This window comes from Ambystoma mexicanum, chromosome 3p, assembly GCF_040938575.1.
Source record: "Ambystoma mexicanum isolate Mex_15411 chromosome 3p, UKY_AmexF1_1, whole genome shotgun sequence".
Taxonomy (NCBI): Eukaryota; Metazoa; Chordata; class Amphibia; order Caudata; family Ambystomatidae; genus Ambystoma; species Ambystoma mexicanum.
This window is the reverse complement of record NC_090925.1, coordinates 1,272,734,872-1,272,753,983: the sequence shown is the minus strand read 5'-3', so window position 1 is coordinate 1,272,753,983 and position 19,112 is coordinate 1,272,734,872. Positions and strand designations below refer to the sequence as shown.

Here is a 19,112-nt window from a genome sequence, read left to right as displayed (position 1 = left end):
TGGGGGGTGGGGGTGGTGGGAGACATGGGTGGGGGCCTGGTGGAGGCTGCCCCTGCACTGCTGGGGGGTGGGGTGGTGGGAGACATGGGTGCGGGCCTGGTGGAGGATGCCCCTGGTGGGTGGGGGTGGTGGGAGACATGAGTGGGGGCCTGGTGGAGGCTGCCCCTGCACTGCTGGGGGGTGGGGTGGTGGGAGACATGGGTGGGGGCCTGGTGGAGGCTGCCCCTGCACTGCTGGGGGGTGGGGTGGTGGGAGACATGGGTGCGGTCCTGGTGGTGGGTGCCCCTGGTGGCTGGGGGGTGGGGGTGATAGGGGACATGAGTGGGGGCCTGGTGGAGGCTGCCCCTGCACTGCTGGGGGGTGGGGGTGGTGGGAGACATGAGTGGGGGCCTGGTGGAGGCTGCCCCTGCACTGCTGGGGGGTGGGGTGGTGGGAGACATGGGTGGGGGCCTGGTGGAGGCTGCCCCTGCACTGCTGGGGGGTGGTGGGAGACATGGGTGCGGGCCTGGTGGTGGGTGCCCCTGGTGGCTAGGGGGTGGGGGTGGTGGGAGACATGAGTGGGGGCCTGGTGGTGGGTGCCCCTGGTGGCTGGGGGGTGGGGGTGGTGGGAGACATGAGTGGGGGCCTGGTGGTGGGTGCCCCTGGTGACTGGGGGGGTGGGGGTGGTGGGAGACATGGGTTGGACATGGGTGGGGGCCTGGTGGAGGGTGCCCCTGGTGGCTGGGGGTGATAGGGGACATGAGTGGGGGCCTGGTGGAGGCTGCCCCTGCACTGCTGGGGGGTAGGGTGATAGGGGACATGAGTGGGGGCCTGGTGGTGGGTGCCCCTGCACTGCTGGGGGGTGGGGGTGGTGGGAGACATGGGTGGGGGCCTGGTGGAGGCTGCCCCTGCACTGCTGGTGGGTGGGGGTGGTGGGAGACATGAGTGGGGGCCTGGTGGTGGGTGCCCCTGGTGGGAGACATGAGTGGGGGCCTGGTGGGGGCTGCCCCTGGTGACTGGGGGGGTGGGGGTGATAGGGGACATGAGTGGGGGCCTGGTGGGGGCTGCCCCTGGTGACTGGGGGGGTGGGGGTGATAGGGGACATGAGTGGGGGCTGCCCCTGGTGACTGGGGGGGTGGGGGTGATAGGGGACATGAGTGGGGGCCTGGTGGGGGCTGCCCCTGGATGGTGGGGGGTGGGGCTGGTGGGTGACATGAGCAGGTGTGCAGGGTAATCCCCTGTTTTGTGGGCTGCCTGCAGGGGCCGTGGAGGGTGTACAGGGAACACCTGTGAGGACCCACCCAGCCTAATCGCGTGTGTAACTTCCCACGCACCCCTGTAATACACGTACCAAGCCAAATCGCGTGTGAGAATTCCCGCGCACCCCTGAAATACACGTACCCTGCTGAAGTCGCGTGTAAAACTTCCCGCGCACCCCTGAAATGCATGCGCCCAGGCTATTCGCGTGTGGAACTTCCCGCGCACCCCTGAAATACACGCGCCCAGGCTATTCGCGAGTGGAACTTCCCGCGCACCCCTGAAATACGCGCGCCCAGGCTATTCGCGAGTGGGACTTCCCGCGCACCCCTGAAATACACGTAGCACGCTGGGAGACATGAGTGGGGGCCTGGTGGAGGGTGCCCCTGGTGGCGGGGGGGGGTGGGGGTGATAGGGGACATGAGTGTGGGCCTGGTGGAGGATGCCCCTGCACTGCTGGGGGGTGGGGGTGGTGGGTGACATGGGTTGGGGCCTGCTGGCAGGTGCCCCACAGTGCTGGGGGGTGGGGGTGGTGGGAGACATGAGTCGGGCATGAGTGGGGGCCTGGTGGAGGCTGCCCCTGCACTGCTGGGGGGTGGGGGTGGTAGGAGACATGGGTGGGGGCCTGGTGGTGGGTGCCCCTGGTGGGTGGGGGTGCAGGGGGACATGAGCAGGTGTGCAGGGTAGTCCCCTGTTTTGTGGGCTGCCTGCAGGGGCCGTGGAGGGTGTACAGGGAACACCTGTGAGGACCCACCCAGCCTAATCGCGTGTGATAATTCCCACGCACCCCTGTAATTCACGTACCCTGCCAAATCGCGTGTGATAATTCCCGCGTACCCCTGTATTACATGTGCCCTGGCTAATCGCATGTAAGACTTCCCGCGTACCCCTGTAACACACGTTCCCTGGACAATCGCGTGTTGAACTTCCCGCGTACCCCTGTAATACACGTTCCCTGGACTATCGCGTGTTGAACTTCCCGCGCACCCCTGAAATACACGTACCCTGGCACCCTGGCTAATCGCGTGTATAACTTCACGCGTACCCCTGATATGCACGTTACCCGCTTTGCGTTCCTTGTTTGGCAGCCCTGTAAACTGGTCCAGGGTTAGCGCAGCCCTTTGCGATGATTTAGCGATTTTGATGGCTTTTCCTTGCGCGAGGGCGTTCTTGGGGGCGTTACTGGCGCTGCTGCAGGGTCGCTGCGATACTCTGCGCCACGGCTGGTTTGGGAGCCTAAAATCCATGAATACGCTGTGCGCGGAAATCAGTTTTAGCGCACGTGCCTGGCGCAGACAATCGCACGCGGACACTCTGCGCCAGCCGCTTGCGACACTTTTCTGCGAAATTCTATGAATTACCCTGATAGGCTATTGGGCACAACTTCTAAATACACACACATGCTATTGGGTACACTTCTAAATGCAGCTTTTTCTCAGAGAGGGTATTGGGTACACTTCTAAATACACACACAGGCTATTGGGTACACTTCTAAATGCAGCTTTTCTCAGAAAGGGTATTGGGTATACTTCTAAATACGCACATAGGCTATTGGGTACACTTCTAAATGCAACTTTTCTCAGAGAGGCTATTGCTTCTGGCCCCGCCCTTGCCACACTTACTTGTTGGCTTCTTGCTTCTGCGGATACCTGCAGATACGACCTGGAGCCGTCACTGTGGGAGCCGTCCTTTGCCTCAGGTCCTTAGCCGATGGGCTGCCTTGGGAGGACCGGTAAAGAAACAGGAAGCTTCTCTTCAGCACCAATCAGGGCCGGTCAATCAGGGGTGGAGGGAGGGGGGAGGAGGGACCAGTACGGAAGGGAGACGGTCTGGGAGGAGGGAGGGCTGTACGGGCTGGTAGCGGGATGGGGACACGAGCAGAAGGGTCTGTGGGCACCAGGAATTAGGCCTAAGAGGGTCTTAGCAGGCGCGAACACTCACCGCAGGCACGATGGGTGGGTTGGGAGGCGGGAGGGGGCGGATCAGGAAGCGGGTTGGAGCGAGGGTGAGGAAGGGGAGAAACAGGGACAGGGGGTCACGTTTGCCTTCTCGGGGAGATTAATTTAACGAAATGGCACGCGGTGCCAGGAAACACTCACCCGGATGGCCTCTTCGCGCAAAGGCTGCACATTGCCCACCACTCTTTTACAGCATCTCTTTCCTCAAGAGTAACTCTCTAAAGGATAGATGGTCTACTGATTTCTCTTATGTTATTGGCAAAGCGCTATGGGTTGAACGCCCTCAGGGACCGTAGACCAGGCCAGAGTATGTGTGCAGCTAGGACAGAGAATGGATTGGTATTGGTGAATCGCGCTCTACCTCCTTAAAGTTAGGTATAACGTCTTCTAGAATGTAAGTAAAACAATATCAGATTACTCATCTGTAGGTGAATGTAGTCCCATAAAATCAGCCGACACGTGTTTCGACCTTAGTCGTCTTCAAGGCCTTGAAATTCAACACTTGTTATGGTGACCAGGTTTGGAAGTTGAAGTTGATTGTGAAAATGTCTTGAAACAATTTTCTGATAGTACTTGATGATAACGGGTTGAGTCCCGAGAGACCTGTCAATGGCTGGTGCGTTGTGCTAATAAGTCTTTAGTGGTGCTTGGACATCTGGATTGGTTCCAATTCAGAATGTCCAAGGTAGAGCGCGATTCGCCAATACCTATCCATTCTCTGTCCTATTCATTCAAGGTCTTAATGGGTAGACCTTTTGGAATTGGTGACGCAGCTCGCCACTATTTATAAATTATAGTGGTCAAAGTGCACTCTCAAGGGTAGATACCCATACAAACATTTATTTGTGCAGCTAGACTGAGTTGTGAGTAGCTGCATGGGGAGGGGGAAAGCGCCAAGGAGAGCAAGAATAAGCAAAAATCCAAGGGGACGCACTTAAAGGGAGTCACATTCCCCAGTGTACAGCTCAAGCAAAATGTTTGTTGTATTGGTAGTCACATTATGAAGTTTCAACTTGCCTTTTTCATACCTGCAGCCAAGAAACAGTATTAAAACATTTGATGAAATAACATATTGTGATGCAGAGGGACTAATTGAGGCCTTAAAAAGAAATGAAGAGGAGAAAAAGCAGCGACTGGTGGACTCTGGCGTGAACTACAAGAAGAAGATGCAGTGAAAAAAACAAGAGAATTATATTGTAAAAGCTAATGGGTGGAAACTGACTATTCTAAAACTAATTAATGGCTGTTCACAAAAGCTGGAAAACCTTGGCAGGGATGGCTAGTGTTCTTCATTCCTCCTACATTCCTTCCTCACAACCCACCTGGACAATTGAAAGACACAGCATTAAATCGGCAGATGTCTCTGTGTCATGTTGCAGTTCTCAAAGATGTAGCTGCACAACAACTACAAAATATTGGACTATAAAGTAACAGTCAATTGTTTGCTACACATGTTTTGTTGGACAGCTCTAATTTGACAAGCTCAACTCTCACCACATTTTCTCAACATTGTGTCCTTGTAACAGTATGACTGTGCTCTTGTGTGTAGAACTATACAGTTGATCTGGTGAATTAGTAGTTTGGTGCAAACTTGTAAATGGTACATGTTTTTGTGCTATTTGATTTCTGCTGGGGGTCAGCTAGTGTTTTCCTGGGTGTGGTGAGTGGTCGAACTAATTGCTAGTTGCCCATGGTGATGTTGGGTGAAGTGATCGGAGTCTGTCATGCAGGTAGACCTTTAACAGATTCTGTTTAGGACACAGAGTGTGTATTTTAGTGCAGTGATTTGTAATTGTGGGAGTTTATTGGGTGTGATGCCATGTTAGCTAGAGGTGAGAACTGAAATGAGGGAGTTTACAGGTTGGCTTGTGACATTGTGGGCTGGATTTGTAGTTTTGTATACTAAATCAGTGAACCTTAGTTAATGACATTTCAGTGCTCTAACAAAGAAGGCAAAGATGGAAAGTAATGGCTGAAAATTCCCTTGAGGTTTTTCAATACACTATCCATAAATCTAACTAGACACACCTTATAGTAATACCACTTGTCTTACACAAAAGGAATCAAACCCCTTTTCCTAAATCATTTGGAAGCAACATGACATAACCCCTCCTGAAGTTGTCTGCATTAATTGTTCACTATTTCAAACCCATCCTGAAGTTGTCATGGGGTCATCCTGGAGTAATCCCCACACCCATCCTGGAGTTGTCATGGGGACTTCCTGCAGTAAACCCCCTCACCCCACCCATCCTGAAGTTGTCATGGGATCATCCTGGAGTAATACAAGATCATCACTGGAAGTAATCAGAACTCATCCTGGAGTACTTTCTGTGATAATTGAGTCATCTCATTTAAATATTTCGGCTTATACACATACCTCAGGATGGTTCGGGATAATCTCCTTGAACTAGCCGTGGATGACTCTAGGATGGAGTCACCAGATGACTCCAGATTGATTCCAGGAAGATCTTCCTTTTTGACTTGGGAACTGTCACACTAGCATTTATATCCCACAAAAACGGATGTTAATGCTCTGTTATCTTTCAAGGCTGGTTACTGTGAAATGCGTGCACAGCACCCACTCTTAGGAATCCCAAGTGATTCACCAAAGATTTTAATAATCTCACCTTGACAGACCGAATAATCCAATATGGAAGAATCAAATGCTGCGGTGAAAGCTCCCCTGTAACTGCCCTGTCCTCTCCGACCCGGAATGGAGGTAACCAGGGGAAAGGACAGGACCGCCAGGGAAACCCTCGAGGGGGAAGAAAACCCTGGTCGAGTCCGGGAATCTCGTGGATCAGGGTGGATGCAGAGCTGAGATGTCCTCGATTCGTGGCAGTGGATAGCAGACGGGAAGGCTTCTGCAGCGACGACAGGACTCAGGAGTTGGATGACCGGTCTTGGGACTCGGGAGTAAGGCGGATGGAAGACTGGAGCTTCCTAGCGGGTGCCAAAGATATGACAAAGCCGGGGATAGTGCTCTTGACTGGGCTATGGAGAGAAGGGCTTGGCGGGCAGATCTGAATACTTGAGGAAATAGATTCAAAGGGGAAGGATGGTGACGAATTGGAGCGTCAGTAGCAACAGAAGCAACGCAAAGAGCTGGCGGCTTCAGTTCCGGATAAAGGATCACGTGAGTGGTCGTTGGCGTTTTGGGGAAACGTGACAAGACTAGACCGCTGCACTCCGCTCGGAGATCACATTGAGCATTCATCTTGGAACTGCCAAGCCTACCGCACAAGAGGTTACAAGCCCACAGAGACCATCTACCGCAATGTGTAACACCCACATGGTTGATGCAGACCTGTCATACATGAGAGTCTGGAGCATGCAAGGGACTGGGCAAGCGCATCTTTTGCACTACCGACCAGTCCCCCCTCCCCCAAGAAATGGGCAGGTCACCTGTGAGAACAAGGTGACCCGCACATTTCTAAAACTAACGCAAATGAAAAAAGCACATCCATGCTTTAAAATGTGTTTGACCTGGGATGGGTACTGCTCCCTTTCTTTGCTTGGTGTGGGAATTTCTGCCCCATTGGGGAAAATCGAAAATTGGCACCCATGGTTTTAATCACTCCGACATATATGCCAACATGACACATTCAGGAGATATAAGTCTAGTTTTAGTTGTTCCTTTGCATTCGGGTAATGTAAATGCAGAACTACAAGTTACATGATGTGCAGGAAAAAAACATCCACACTGGACTAGCATCTCCCGAATAGAATGGAGCATTTTGGCCTGTATGCGCTGGGATGAAGATCAAAATTTACGAGGCAGGGTGTGTGGGAGAAGGAACTCTGTATACACCAACACCAGGGGATCTAACATTCATTCCCTTTCCATCTTATCACAGGTGTTCTAATTTCTGTATGGAAGGTGAGCATTTTCAGGGTTAATCTTGCATGTGACATAACACTCTCACTCTTCACTCCACCCCCCCCCCCACCCTCATTCCCCATGATGGTTGGAGTTCTCACACTCCCCATAAACCTCTTTGGATGGCTCCCCTGATGCTTAATTTAGCATGGTATTCAAGCATCCTCTTCTTTGCTGGGTTGAAGTTAACATATTATAGTCTCAGCCCCTCTTCCAAGATAGCCTGCCTCTCTGTGGGAGGTGATGAGCGAGAAATTGAGGAGTGTACACTGCCACTCTCAGGGTTCCCCGCCCCGGCCTCTTAAATGTCTCGGTGGAAGTCACTGTCTTCCCATGTGCAGTGCAGTGATCGTAACGATAGCCGCTCAATTTGCTCCAGTGAAAGACCACTGTACATTGCATCAACCAGTAAACGTATGTCACAACATAGAAGCACTGGAATGTCTAGTTGGAAGGTGTGGGTGTCATCCAGGCTGTCATCCACGTTGAACAGATTTGGTGGGGTCGTTCTCAGGGGCCACAGCTTCTCCCCTCTTTTTAGGGATTACTTGCCCGAACCTTGTTGGCCTCTCGTAGTGCTGATACTCGATCACCTTTTTTGCATACCATGCTCTGAAACGTCATTTCCGTCCTGGCTGCCCACATACCTCTGTTTTTCAGTTAAAGCACAGTGCACGGGCGTTAATAGCTTCATTAAAGACCTGTCCCGTATAGCTTCATTAAGGACCTGTCCTGTACAGTTGCGGGCCCGAAAGAGACATGTGCCACAACGCAGTGCATGAAACATATGCAACAAAGCTTTGGCGCTCCATTAAGGGCTCATCTAGTGCAGTAATTCGAATACCTGTGAGCAGTGGTGGGCCAGCCTCACAAATCTTTTTGAGAGGGTGCTGGATGGCAGTTTTGAAAACTGTTAGTGAGACAGGGCATTAAACCTATTGTACTACTGATCTCCCCGTCCCCCAACCCCATTCTACCGCCCCCTCCTCAAGCCCAGGAGGCTGAGTAGATATCACGCCTTCCTTTGGCCCATTAGATCCATCTTTAACCCCAATTCACCAGAGGCGTAGCCATGATTCTGTAACCAGTGGGGCCTGGAGCTAATGAGGTAGGGCCCACACTAAGAAGAGCCCACAGAAGGGAGGGCACTTGTTCTGTACGCCTCCCGCCCCCCCACCCCCTGGACAGACAGAGCCTAGTGAGGGAGGGTGAACCAATTAAGGGGGGTTGTCCCCTTGAGAAAAGATTTTAATTGTGTATTTTACAATACACTTTCTGTGATAAATTAGGTAATAAGCCACACAGCTTTCAATCGGTTTTGTAGGGTAAGACATAATAAATACGTTAGATGCCAAACCACCAACCATGCACAGGAGCATTTTCAAACACATTTTCATAATGCCTTTGCTCACTACATGCCAGTACTCTGCAAGTGTAAAAAAACATTTTCATATCCATTGCACTCCCACATGTCCATTCTGGTGCACCTATATATGCAACTATTCCCACATAGGAAAATACTCATGTTTGCTTTGTCCATAATGCCAGTAACAACACTATAACAAAGCATGTTTATGCTAGCTCTGCCAATACATGTCAGTATCCCCATGTAAGAACATACTCCTGTTGGCGTTCCCTTAATGCCAGTGAAAAAAGCCATACAACAGTAAGAAAATATATCCTAACTGGCTACACAAATCCCCCACTCGCCATATAAGAAAGAACACTCATCATGTTGTATTTGCTCCCTAACAGCGGTAAAAAATGTCATGCCACAGTAAAAGGCATTGCCTTACAGGCTGTACGAATGCCCCCACCCCAATGTAAGAATACTTATGTTGCCTTTGGCCTTAACACCAGTAATAAACTGCAATGCCACAGTAAGAAAACATGCTCTTGCTGGCTAGCCGGTAAGATAGCTCAGCAGGCTTAGTGCCTGCTGTTGTAATCCAAGTGTGATTTGCAGGTTCAAATCCTGGCAAGGCCAATTCTGCCTTCAATACTTCAAAGTGACCTCCCTGATCTCTACCCTTCTCTACAGACCTTGTACTATTATGTTGCTTTTGCACCTTGTTGCCTCTCTCATACTCTTTACTGTACTGTGTTTTCCCTGCTCACCAAGTTGTACCAGCGGTGTGATATGGTTTGGGCGCTGCCAATCAATGCAATAAATAAAGCGCATTAAATCATTGCAAACTTCGGCTGGGTGATACATTTGAAGTAGATATGTTCTCTGTACAGCGCTTTGGTGAAAGCGCTATATAAACAGCATATCATTACACAAATCCCCCCATAAAAGAACACTTAAGTTGCACTTGTTGTGCTATATTCCCCCATGTAAGAATATTCATGTTGCTTTTGACCTTAACACCAGTAAAATAAAAAGCCAAGTCAAAATAAGGAAACGTCCTCCCCATTTAAGAACACTCATGTTGCCTTTGACCATAATGAGAGTACAACATTCCATACCACAGTACCCAGCCCCACTGCAGTATTCCCTTCCACCCCCACCCCGCCATCACATAAAAACACTCAAGTTGGCTTTTCTTCGCCAACAAATGGCAGTAAAACATGCCATGCTCTTGTCAAAAAATGTTCATGCTCCAATGCCCCTCCCCAGGTCCCAGCTTGCATACACGAAGATACACTGATATATGGATACATTCACCCACACAGTTGATCTGTCATTCACACGAGCACCTAGAACATTTAGACTGCACGCTCATCAACACGCACAGTCACACCCATGTACACTATTCACACTGCATTCATTCATAGGGGTGCACTTGCAGACATCTCCTAGCATACAGACATACAACCACTTACACACTCCCTTTCATGCATGCACTCATACATTCATACATGCATGTATACGAACAATCCCTCATGCACACAAATACACTTTATTTTTAATTAATGGTAATTATTAAAGGCATGGGCCCTGTAAAAGCTGAGCCAGCATTTATGCCTTTAGCTGCAACAAAGGGGGAAGAGGGGACTACTGAGATCCCCTGGGCAGGCTTTTGTCCTCTGCATCTACCTTCACTTCAATGACTGTTATTCTCACCTCGTAAAGCAGTGGTGAGAAATGTGACAGGTTCTTGCTGGCTCGGTGTAACAGCAGAGTGATGCCTGCTGTGTCAAAGTGAGGGGGGAGAGGCTTTAGCACTCCCAAGCCCATGCCTGGCGCCGCCCCTGCCTGTGAGGTGACAGTGATGTGGCCCAATGTCATTCTGTGTCATACACAAGCTGTGAGATACATAACTGAATATTTTAATAAAGGTCCAATGCTCTAAGTATTTCTTGCTATAAATATGCTAATTTTAGGTGCAGCTGGGCATCGCTCCACGGCCAAGGAGAACCAAAAAAATAAAACCAAGACAAATAATCCACTGTTGCCAGTTGGTAACCCAATATAACTCTCCTAAATATGCTTATCAATGCATTCAATAAAGTTAAAAAATAATACATACATAAACTTGCAAAGTCAGAAAAAGACTCATGTCATTATTTTCGACATATGATATTTATCTGTTCATAATACAAGTTACAAAGTACGTACAAAGTGTGTGTGTGTATATATATATATATATTTCAAACAGCAAAGAAAAATACATAATACATTTCACAGTTTCAAAATACATGGTAAATTTCACAAGGAAAGAAACTAAAAGGAATATAAACCTCTACACTGGGATTATTGAATTCAGATAAAACACACAACCACATAAACAGAATAACAATTGGCACAGTTATAAAAAACAAATCTCAAACAGAGTGTAACTCATAGTCTCCACAGGAGATAAATCATTAAAAACAAAAAGGCCTTATACGACCTACTGTGTTTAATATTATTAAGCCTATGTGAAGTATCTATCAAAACAAACTACTCTACTGCTGAATTCAGAACTAAAGGAATGGGTAAGATGTTAGGTGCTTTCAGTCAATTTCATCGAACCTACAGCCAAGGTTTCAGAGATATTTCTTCCCCTTATACATCTGTGCCAAATGTGAGACTCTTGAGCCCATTGGTTGGCGGGAAACATTTTAGAGAGTTAACAAAATCTTTTATCTGTTAGAGCTCTACTTAATGAGAGGAGATAGGTCATCGGCAGAAATGATACCACGCAGTGAGAGAATTTATTTAGTTAGCAATAGGTTCCATCTTTGTTGCAAAAATATTTTTCTATAATTTCTATCTAGAAATGTAAAGGTATAATGCATTCTCGCCCCTTTATTTATGTTCATGGGCAAAAGGAGCCATAGAGGAGTAACTCGCTAATTTCTCATGAGTGGCAATCCAATCACAATCATACAACAAGGACGTCACCTTAAGTGGGTTAGAAGTGAGAGTATCTGTGTTTGAATTGATTTTATGTAATATTCTCTCACAGTTGGTTTTAATTTCAATTACAAAGTAGACAATTTCCCAGTAGTGCAGAGATTCATGGTTTCTTGTAAGTTCTAGTAAAGTGAATCACAGATGGGGAGAAGTAGTCTCCTAAATAGGGACAACAAGTTCCATTCTACCCGAGCATGAATCGAAGTAAGGCCAAGTCCATACCTCAAGGCAGCAAGCGGTACACAATTTGGAACTCCCAAAACTCATCGCCAAAGCTTGGCTTCGCGCATATCTAGTGATTTTAGTGCTGAGCCATAGAACAATTCCTGACCATAAATTAATTTAGGCACCACCTTGCCAACTAAAACCTCAGTACCGGCAAGTTAGAAAAGATTCTGAATTTCAAATATATCGCTAGGGCTTGTGATGTCAACATGGTCGCCTTATGATTTAGCACATTCCTGCCATTGACAAATCCCAGGGTGGCCGAGATCATATAGCCAAGGTATGTCATACGACAGGCTGATGGAATCGCAGTGCCTTCCCAAGACCACATTTGTGGACGTATTTTCACAGAAATTGCGAGAATTTAAATTAATCTTTAATCCATTCTCAAGATCGAATGCGTAAAAGGCTTTAAGGATTCTTTTTAGGCCCACACGCGATTTGTCAACAAGGAGAAAATCGTCCGTGCATGCGAGCCAGGCGACATGCTGAGAGACGACTTTAGGTAAAATTAGGGAAGCTAGTATTTAGAAAATCACCTGTATCTGACACATAAAGATTAAATAAACATGCTGCAATGATGCATCCCTGTCTAAGTTTAGATCACGTAGGAATACACTGAGACATTGCTCCATCTCTGTTCAGTTGCACCTTTACCGACGAGTACTCCTGGAGACCAATAATGAGCCCCAGTAAGCCACTAGGAGCGCCCCAGTTCTTCAACATGGCCCATAATCTGCCATGATCAATGATCAACACGATCGAAGGCAGAAGACAGGTCAATTGAAGCAATAAAGGTGCACACATCAGATGTTGCCGAAGTGGAGTGTTGAGTATACCGGAGAACATCTTAAGAGATGTAGAGTGGGCCTTTCAAAAAAAACCTGTCCGAAGTTTAGATAATTTAGAATTGTCAAGTGCCCATTTCTCAAGATGTTGAAGCAGGATTGAAGAAAACATTTTGCTATCAGCGTCCAATATGGAGATTGGCCTATAATTCGACGGATCAGATCTAGGACCCTTTTTAAAGATCGGAACAATGAAGGCAATTTGTCAGGTAAATGGAAAAGTCTTAGTCGAGGTAATGCTATTAAATAGAATAGTAAGAACATTGGCCCAGTTTCCAGGATCCGTTTTCAAGATATCATCGGACAGGCAATTGTTACCAGCAGCTCTGGATGATTTACACGAGATGATTAAATCAGAGACATATCTATTTCGAGGATTATTCGCGCTTCTTTAAGCGTAACGCTAGTACAATTTTCGGTAGAGTCTGTATTTTACAGAACACAGGTCGTAAAGATTCGTAAAGAACGTTGCCCAGGTGGATTTGTCAACTACATTCAGCTGAGCAGTGGATGTAGACAAAGATTGGTCATTAATCAACTCAACAACCAAAACATGCCAAGCTCTTTTCTCACCAGAATTCTTAGGACCAATTCCCGCCTCTTGCCGAAGCAGAGACGGTCTACGCTGTTTACAATAAATCTTGTACTTTTGCTTTACTGATTTGCACTTGGAGGATTTCAAATAATTGGGAATGCATTGACACTTTATCAACCTTAGGGCAGACCTCATCTTGGATTTGGCATCAGCCAATTGTTCATCGTATACATGTTGATGCTTCTTTCGAGTGGGGCTGCTCATGGAAGAGGGATGATACATGGCAACAGAGATAAGGGTATTGATTGATCCTTCATAGTTCCTGATATTGAACATGCCAAGCTTCCAATTTGAATGGATCGGGCCATAGCTTCACTGAACTGGTGGGCAAACCTGTTAACAATTAAAGATGTTTGCCGGAGAGCGTTACCACCTGGACAAACTCTCAGGTCGCAAGGACCAATGGGCTCATTGTAAAAGAGAGCAAAGGGGAAGGTTAGGGTGGCTCTCAGCGTTGTCCGGTAATTTTTTCGAATTACAAAGGATGGAATGCATTAGATGCAAGTCAAAAGGACCGAAAAAAAAAGACTGAATGCCTTTTTTTTAATGCCTTTTTTTCTTTTTTGTATAGGTTAAATGTATGCCTTATGGCCAAAAAATGGGGGTTTAGGGTGGACCCACCCAAAAAAAAGCATTTTTTTCAGTCCTTTTGTTACGAAAATATTGTAATTCGAAACTTTGTATATGATTCTTTGACCTACAACCCTCTCAACATACAATGATCGCGCCCGGTGGTCGAGGTAGAAGAGAAGTCGGAGCATAGGTCAAGCATATCAGAGTCAGTAAAAGTATAATCGAAGTTTGACTGAGCCCATGAAACCAAAAATAGACCCCACTAGAACTATTGCCAGCATGCTTATGTAGGGAATGTAAATTTAGAGAAACAAGGGTAGAGCTTCAGGCTAGGTCATTTTTAGAGTGTGCATCGGGATAGAAATTACAGAATATATGATTAACTAAGAGGACCTCTGCCCAAATTGAAAAACATTTGACATTTAAGTCACCAGCTAGCAAGACACTGCGGCTGCCACATTTTGCCCTCCAGTTACAAACTAGATTGATAATGAACAACATCAATGTGTCAAGATCTCCCACACCACTATGCCAATAGATGTTGATCTATAATATGAAAAATCCCTGAGAGGGAAAATCAAGCTCAACCGTGAGTATACCATATGGCAGGTTCAAAACCTGATAAGAGGACACCAGGCGATCAGATTTGACAGCTATGGCCAGGTTGCCATACGGTCTGCCTTTAACACCAAATTTTGCTGCCTGAAAAAAGAGGTGGAATCCATCCAAGGAAGGACTGGTAGTAAGCCAAGTCTCTTGAATCATTAAGCAATGGGCACTTTTGAATTCAGCCAAAACAGAGTTGGTATACAGTCTGTGTCCCCTGAAATTCCACTACAACATTTTCAAGTCTCTGTTGTCAACAGAGATTTTGACAGGGGCAATTTCATTGTCAGTAACGCCAGGGACTCTGCTTGCAAGGACCCTGAATTGTGAGTGCTCTGTACTCGTGGGACTCTAGCTGTTTATTTTCACCATTCCACCACTTAAGATAATTGACAAAGGGATTGTCTTTTAGAGTTGGAATTTGTGAATTGTTATTTTCTTCCTCCCATCTAGCCACGCAGAACCCCAAATTATGCAGCAGATCTTTCTCTGCTGAGACAAGGTCAAACACCAGTTTAGATTGCAAGTATAGATTAACTTGGGACACATCGTTTCTGTCTGGAAACGCGACCCTTTCTATGTCAGCAGAGGAAATGGCAGTCAATGAAGATATTTCAGTAATAATTAGTAAAATGTTCATGCGGTTGAGACAGATGGGAATAGAAAAACACTGGAGGCTAGACATTAATATAATATTACTGGCCTCCGGGGAATACTTTCACGCCTTGAAACACTTGTGTATAGGTGCGTTATAAATGCCATATCATAACAAATCGCATTACTAAGAGCCCTAGGGGCTTCTCCTTGGCCAGCTGAAGGGCTGGAATCGAAGTTACAAACATTCTCACTGCTGTGGGGCCTAGCATTAGGAACAGGTAAACAAACATGTTCCCCAAGCAACTCATCCTTGAGATTCAGAGCGGCCCTCTGACAGTCGCAGGTGTGGCCAGAAAGTAAGTTCGAAGGAGGAGGTTTTCCACCGTGTGTAGGCAACCCGCCATCCCTAGTTACCACGGTGTGTCTCTCAGAAGGAATGTATAATTTATCAAGAAAAGCGCCAAAATTCGTATGATTACCATAAGCTATGGAGGAATTTACAGAGGAGCCCGGAGACAAACCTGGAGGTGGAGCAATGGGGGGGTTGAACACCTGACAAAGGATTAAGAGACAACGTACTAGCAATATTTTTGCTTAAACAGTTAATTCTCTTTAGACTGGAAGATGGAGCCAGACGAACTTTGAAAAGAACTTGGAGAATGAAGATACAATGTGCCAGGGTGGTTTTTGCTTAAACAGTTAACCTTCTCTTTCATCTGAATGATTGATCCTGGTAAACTTTGAAATGAGCTCCCAGGAGGAACGGAATTCAACAAAGCATTACTGAGGCAAATTGGGCCAGTGGCTATATCTTTTGACTGCTGTTCACCCAGAATCTTGTTGAATTCCGAAACCACTGGGTTCGATAAAGGAGTCAATCCATGTGTAGAATTACACAAACAGGAGCTCATACAGGAAGATTTGGACAAGATATGAGTGCCTGTAGGTGGCAAAGTGGAGGGAGGTTTTGCAATGTTCAAGGCCTGGTTGATGGAAGAAGAAATAACTTCAGCTAGAGAGGGCATTGAGCATTCTGTTGGGGAATAGTCTGCACAAAAGCATCTATTCTAGTAATAACAGATGCATTGGGTGAGGTAGGGATAGAGGGCTGAGAAGGAAATTGTCCTCCATACCAATCTTGACCATAATTGGAACACTGTTAGCAGGGGAAAAATCTTCACGCAATTCAGAGATCAATTTTGGTTCTGATTCATTAATGGATTTTGGGTTAATTGAGGGAGGCAATCCTTGTAAAGTATGTATGTGGTTGGATGAGCTGGCCTAAAGATCAGAACCTGATTCTTGAGGCACTGGTGTTAACAGTTGGGCTGAGGTTTTAGATTGAGAATTATATCCATTCATCGAATCAAGTATGGTCAAACTGCGTAACCATTTTAGGGAGGAATTATTCTGTTTCTTTAACAATTTTTGGTTCTTAAGTTTTTTTCTTTTTCCCTCCTCGTCTCGAGGGACAGTCGGTCAAAATACTTTGTTTCAAGTGTGATGTGGAAAGTTGTAATGGTGGACAATAAAGAATTTCTTTGATAACTGGGGGGTCGTTCTTGGGAGCATTACATGATGGTACAGTTGAAACGTCCAGAACAACAGAGATATCTCTAATGTGAATAGCAGTTGTAGCCGAATCCACTAAATTGCTTTTTTTGTCAAGATAGAAATTTGGTAGCTTATCAACATGTAAATTACATGAGGCTAAGTGGCTGACACAGGCTTTGAGGACTACAACCTTGGTGTAAATGGAAGCTAGCATAGAGGAATGACCTTTACTTCATCCCAGATGTTGTCGTAAAGTTTAACAAAGGAACTGAGGACCATGTTAAGAGCAGAAAGACTAGGAGAAAACAGCTTAATGCAGGCGTCGTCTTCTCTAAGTGTGTGATGGATTTCACCTCACTGGGTTCCGTAGAGTAATCAAGAGAGGAAATTGAGCGTGCTCTGTGCTTTTCTTGTGAAGTGAAATCAGTCCATTCTGTAGGCGAGCCAATACGGGAAGCGTTGCAGGTTTGCTGAGTTACATTCTCTATGGTTTCACAAACCATTGGGTGTATTATACAATCTGTGTATTCAGTGATGCTTATATCATTAAGGATGTTCATCTGGGATCAATCAATTGTGGCTGTTTGCCTAATAGGAACTACCGTATTAATTTCGTTGCTAGTCCCACTCAATTTTGGAAAGTAGTCTAGGGTACATTTTTTAAAATTTTATTTTATTGTGTTTGGTAAAAAACGTTTACAATACAATATCAAGATTTCATCAATGAATTACATTACATAAAAGAATATATATCAATACAGATAACATTACAATAGTAAAAACAACAGTGAGCAATGAAAAGAAGGACAAAAATGTCCTATCAGTTACAGCTCAATGTTCATAGATTTCCAAACAATTAATAATATCATTTTTGAATGCACATAATACCACGGTACAATCACAAGATTAACGTTAAAACATATTTAAATTCAAAGAAAGATCATATTGTCTTTAGAATACCTAACTCTGATCGTTTGGGCCAAGACCATGGGAAATTGATCTCTTCAATATCAATTTTTTCTTCCATACCAATTACCAAGGTACAATCACAAGTTTAGGATTAGAACATATTTAAATTCCAGGAATGATCATGTTGTCCTAAGAATAACAAGCCCTGATCGCTTGGCTCAGGACCATAGTAAATTGAACTCTTTATTAACAATTTTCCTTCCATACCAGTTATACATTTTGTTAAGTTAAGGAGAAGGGTTTGGCTCTCTCCCCTCATACATCTTTCCCACAGGCCCTCTACTCAGCCTAGAGTCAGAAAACAGGTGTGCACCAAGTATTAGCATCCTATCAGCTTCAAAAAAGGAACAATAAACAGTTAAATGTTTCAGCGTTTCAAGAAAATTCAAAGAATCACAGAATCTAAATCGGGCCAGGTTTTACTTTTCTTGAGTCCAATTCCAGCGCTGTAATTTTTCATTGGTTCGTAATTGATTCAATCGAAATCGCAGGTAGGCTTTCCTAGCCTTATTACAGGGGAAAATCTCTAGATATTTTGCCCGCTCTCCCCATTGACGCATACATTTAGCATATTCATAATATGACTTGCTATTTGCTATTTTGGTCTATCAACCAAAAGACACCAATAGTATCGCTGAAATTTAAGTTTACAAGAGGGAAGACCCATGACTAATTCTTCCTTGGAGATCATAGCTACATGTAAAATTGCATCAATTTTATTTCTGAATTTCAGAATCGATGGAGGATGCTCCTCGGTGATCATGACATCCAGGTCCTCGTAGAGGGACGCTTTTGATGGAGCCAGCATTTTTCCATAGATAGAAAGAAGACGCCAGTGCCATTTTGCAGACAGATGTAGTAACCCTAACTCATGACAGATAACCGTATTAGGAGTCGATAAAGCCAACCTCAACACTGTTTTCCACATTCTCCCCTGGATAACATTTAAAAAATCCTCTATGTCACATAAACAAATGTCCAAGGAGTATAGTAGAATGGGTTCTATTTTTAATAAGTAAAACTGCAAATTCGGCAGTAGAGAAAAGTTTCCAAATCTTCGGTAAATAATCCTCATCTGTGAGGTAAATGACTTAGCTTTTTTGTTCAAAGGTTCCTTCCATGCAACCACTGAGTAAGTACTGGCAAGGTTATAACCTAAGTAGCAGATGGAAAGAGTCTGAGGAATAGGAGTACCATTTAGGCACCAGGTAAACTTTAATTGCTTCCTCTTTCCCTCCACAAATGAGATGATAAAGGACTTTGTTGGATTTACTTGCAAGTTATTTTTACCAGCATAGGTGTAACATAAGTCAAGCTTGGTCTGGAGACCAAACGGAGTACGGTCAAAGAATAGTAAATCCTCTGCAAAGCTTAACCAATTTAACAATAAACCACCTAATTTAACCGGGAAAATAGTTGCATCATACCACCCCACATCGAGATCCAACAGATATAAGTTAAACAGAACTGCAACCAGATTGCAGCCCTGTTTGAGCCCAATGTCAGTGGGTATTGGATCAGTAATTGCCCCATCCTTGGACAGCCGTATTCTATAGTTGGTTCCCTGGTGGAGTGACACAATAGTGGCAACCAAGTCCACAGGAAATCCATACTTTAACATTTTTTCCCACAACAAAGCTCTAATTACTGAATCAAAAGGTGAGGTCGAGGGCAGCCACGTAGATGGGCCCTGTTTTAGAATGTTTCGTATGTTGGTACAAGTGAGCGA

General features: G+C 45.7%; 1 long non-coding RNA gene across 1 annotated transcript in view; it reads left to right on the top strand.

The window, feature by feature from the left end:
- LOC138581450 (uncharacterized) overlaps window positions 1–16,408 on the top strand; it is a 41,438-nt gene extending 25,030 nt beyond the window's left edge. Inside the window, exon 2 of the long non-coding RNA XR_011304556.1 lies at window positions 4,229–16,408. This is a non-coding gene — a long non-coding RNA (uncharacterized lncRNA). The remainder of the gene's footprint in view (window positions 1–4,228) is intronic.
- The last annotated feature ends 2,704 nt before the right edge of the window (window positions 16,409–19,112 follow it).